Below are 4,566 nucleotides of genomic sequence, written 5' to 3'. Positions count from 1 at the left end.
CTCTCTTGTATTTCCTGATACCACGTTTTCCTGGAAATCCCATTTTCTGCTCCTTCTCTTTTGTTGACATCAGCTCCTTTATGTCCAACCTCTAAATATGCTGATTCTTCAGATCTGGTCCTGGGACCCCTCCCCCCCCCCCCCCCCCCCCGCTTCCTCTCCCTAGATCTTCTGGATCTCCATGGATTCCTGAGTCCTTGCCTCCCAGCTTCATACATCTTGCCCATATCTTTCCTTTAATTGTCAGAGGTACACGTCCAACCGTCACTTAACATATTCATGTGATGCTTCACATCTCAAATTCAGTATGTTTGAAAAAGAACATGAGTTCTTTTTTTTTATTATTATTTATTTATGATAGTCACAGAGAGAGAGAGAGAGAGAGAGGCAGAGACACAGGCAGAGGGAGAAGCAGGCTCCATGCACCGGGAGCCCGATGTGGGATTCGATCCCGGGTCTCCAGGATCGCGCCCTGGGCCAAAGGCACGCGCCGAACCGCTGCACCACCCAGGGATCCCTAGAACATGAGTTCTTTCCACCATCAATTGTAGACACTATTAGCCACTCGTGCAACTCTCCTCATCTTATATTTGTTGCTGGCAAAACTCTGATTTTCTTTTGCTAGACATTTTTTCAAGTAGTTTTAGGGTTAGAGAAAGACTAAGTGGGAAGTACGGAGAGTTCCCATATCATCCCTCTCTAGTCCCCCACTTACCCACAGTTTTCCCTGGTATTAACATCTTGCATTAGTGTGGTATATTTACCAATATTGGACCAATGTTGATAAGTCATTATTAATTGAAATCCATAGTTGGCATCAATGTTTACATTTGTGTTGTACACAGTCAGCTTTAACCAGTGGATGACGTCATGTATCCACTGTAATACTATCAGATGAATAGTTTTGCTGCACCTCAATCCCCAGCATTCCACCCCCTGGCAACAACCACTGATCGTTTTTTTAAGTATTTATTTAAATTCCAGTGAGTTAACATACAGTGTAATAGTTTCAGGTGAACGATATAGTGATTCAACACTTCATTACAAGGCCTGGTGCTCCTCACAACTGCACTCCTTAATCCCCTTCGCCTATTTACCTTCCCCCTCCCCCTACCTTCCCTCTGGTAACCACCAGTTTATTCTCTATACTTAAGAGTTGCTTCTTAATTTGCTTCTCTCTCTCTCTCTTTTCTCCCCTTTGCTCATTTGTTTTGTTTCTTAAATTCCACATATAAGTAAAATCATATGGGGTTTGTCTTTCTCTGACTGACTTATTTTGTGTAGCATAATACTCTCCAGCAAGATTTCATTCTATTTTATGGATAAGTAGTGTGTGTGTGTATGTGTGTGTGTGCGTGCGTGGTCACCACATCTTCTTTAACCATTCATCAATCAATAGACACTTGGGCTGTTTCCATGTCTCGGCTATTGTAGATAGCGCTGCTATAAACATTGGAGTGCGTGTATGACTTTGAATTAGTATTTTTGTATTCTTTGGTTAAATACCCGGTAGTGTAATAGCTGGATCCTAAAACTTGTATGGAACCCCCAAAAGACTCCATATAGCCAGAGTAACCTTGAAAAAGAAAAATCTGGAAGCATCACAGTCCAGATGTCAAGTTATATTACAAAACTGTAAAGTTATCATGACAGCATGGTATTGGCACAAAAATAGATACATAGATTGATAGAACAGAATAGAAAACCCAGAAATGAACCCACAATTATATGGTCAAATAATCTTTGACAAAACAAGAAATAATATCCAATGGGGAAAAAGACAGTCTCTTTGATAAAGGTGCTGGGGAAACTGGACAGCAACATGCAAAAAAGAAAAAAAGAAAGGAAAAAAGAAACTGGACCACTTTTTTGCACCATACACAAAAGTAAATTCAGAATGGATTAAAGACCTAAATGGGAGACCTGAAACCATAAAAATCCTAAAAGAGAAACAGGCAGTACCCTTTTTGACATCGGCCATAGCAACTAGCTATGTCTAGATATGTCTCTTTTGACAAGGGAAATGAAAGCAAAAATAACTATTGGGACTTCATCACAACAAAAAGTTTCTGCACAGTAAGGGAAATAATCAAGAAAACTAAAAGGCAACGTACAGAATGGGAGAAGGTATTTGCAAATGACGTATCTGATAAAAGATAGTTTCCAAACATATAAAGAGCCTACAAAACTCAACACCCCAACAACAAATAATCCAATTTAAAAAAGGGTAGAAGACACGAACAGACATTTCTCCAGAGAAGGGATACTGATGACCAACAGACACATGGAAAGTGCTCATCGTCACGGATCCTCAGGGAAATACGGGTCAAACCTACAGCGAGGTATTGCCTCACGCCTGTCAGAGTGGCGAACATCAACCACACAGGAAACAGTAGGGTACAGTGTGGGCGAGGGTGTGGAGAGAGGGGAGCCCTCTTGCCCTGTTGGTGGGGATGCAAACTGGTGCAGCCACTGTGGGAGACAGTGTGGAGGGTCCTCAAAGAGCTAAAAATAGAACCACTGATCTATTTAATGTCTATGCAGTTTTTTTCCAGGATGTCCCATTGTTACAATCATCTACTCAGATTGGCTTCTTTCACCAAAAAATATTAAGCACGTAGGGTTCCTTCAGGTCTTTCCATAGCTTGAGCTCCCATTTTCTTCATTGATGAATAAGGTTTCAGTGTGCGACTGTGCCACCGTTTATGACCCATTTATGTATCAAAAGATACCTTGATGGCTTCTAATTTTTGACAGTTATGAATAAAGCAGGTATGAACATTCTTATGTAGGTTTTTGGGTGAACATACATTTTTATTTGCACCTTCCTCACTTACTTTGGAGACAGGATTGTGTCTCCAGTATCAGGGAAATATCCTGATGGATACAGAACAATACAGAGGTCCCTTTCTCCTTGCCTGCAGCTGGTGGTCATTCTGCCAGTAACACCTGACTAGGGACTTCTGCGGGACTTCTAGAAAAATCTTTCTTCACTCCTAGGAAGGAGACAGTGGTTGGGATGGACACTCCCATCTCTAGACATGCTCATGCCTAAAACTGCTGCACCCTGTGGCCGAGGATAGTCCTACGTAAGGAACCGAGCACTAAGAGGACTGCAGAGGAGCGAAGCCAGCGCTCGGGAGGGCAGCACCTGGACCCCTCCTGCTCACTTCTTAGTTGTATCAGCTAACACGTTGTCAAAAGATCTAATACAAATTAACTGGAGCAGTGGGAAGAAGAGGAGGCGAGAACGAGCCCCGGACCGGCCAAAGCCCGCGGGCCCCTGCATCCCCGCCATGGCCCCATGCCCAAGAGAAGGGCTGAAGGGGAGGCTACAGGAGATAAAGGCAAGGTGAAGGATGAGACACAGAGAAGAGCTGCAAGGCTGTCTGCTAAACCTGCTCCTCCCAAGCCAGAGCCCAAGCCTAAAAAGGCCCCTGCAAAGAAGGGAGAGAAGGTACCCAAAAGGCAAAAGGGGAAAGCTGATGCTGGCAAGGATGGAAATAGCCCTGCAGAAAGGGGAGATGCCAAAATGGACCAGGCACAGAAGCTGAAGGTGCTGGAGATGCCAAGTGAAGTGTGTGCATTTTTGATAACTGTGTGCTTCTGGTGACTGTACAGTTTGAAATACTATTTTTTTTATCAAGTTTTATAAAAATGCAGAATTTTGTTTTACTTTTTTTTTTTTTTGAGCTATGTTGTTAGCACACGGAACACTTCATTTTTGTTTTGGGGGAAGGGCACATGTCACTAATAGAATATCTCCAAAGCTAGATGGATAACAAGAGGGAAAATCACCTTCCCCTTCTAGTTTTGAGAAACTTCCTCTTGGCTCCTAGGAGGAGGGATTCCTTGATGTTGACACACAGGAGCCACCTTGGTGGTGTGGAAAAACTAAAATTCATTTTTTTATGTCCTCTTCTTCCTCTCTGCCTTCAACATAGACTTGACACCCTTAAATCCAGAGACCTGTTGGAACCTGACCCCATGAAATGGTTCCCAGTATGTCAGGCAATCTGGACTTGACAGGGTTGCCACTGAGATGGCGTCCCTCAAAAGAGTTCCCTTTTTTAGCTTGTGGATCTTCAGATTGATAATTCTGCCATTTTCATTTCATTTCCTGAAAGTCAGGATCGGCTTGTGAAAAGTTGTTAAACAACATGCTACAGGTGAACTGTCAACTCTAAACTTTCCCCGTTCAGAGCATCACGTGAAGACTTCCTTGGGTTTCACAGTGGCTTCCTGATTTTGGTGGTCCGCTGAAGAAGGGAGTTTGAAGGTTGTTGTATACTGTGAGCAATCGTCCGCCGATGTCCTGCCTGAAATACCATGATTGTTTATGAAAAGTATCTTTAATAAAGCTGGATACAGTCTGGCTTGGGAAAAAAAAAAATAAAGCAAATGAGTTTTCTGTTAGCCAACAGCAATCTAATTGGCTCCCCCTCCCCCACCATCTATCTTCCTTATTTCAGTAAATGGCATCACGGTTGTCTACATGGTCATTCAAATCCGAAATTTATTTATTTATTTATTTTTTAAAGACTTGATTTATTTATTCTTGAGAGA

At 42.6% G+C, this 4,566-nt stretch overlaps 1 pseudogene; it reads left to right on the top strand.

Annotated features, from left to right (window-relative positions):
- The first annotated feature begins 1,922 nt into the window (after positions 1 to 1,922).
- Positions 1,923 to 3,576, top strand: LOC121485188 (annotated as a pseudogene).
- The last annotated feature ends 990 nt before the right edge of the window (positions 3,577 to 4,566 follow it).

The sequence above is a fragment of the Vulpes lagopus genome, chromosome 2, assembly GCF_018345385.1.
Source record: "Vulpes lagopus strain Blue_001 chromosome 2, ASM1834538v1, whole genome shotgun sequence".
NCBI classification, from domain to species: domain Eukaryota; kingdom Metazoa; phylum Chordata; class Mammalia; order Carnivora; family Canidae; genus Vulpes; species Vulpes lagopus.
The sequence above is the reverse complement of the archived record's forward strand: the minus strand, read 5'-3'. Positions and strand labels throughout refer to the sequence as shown.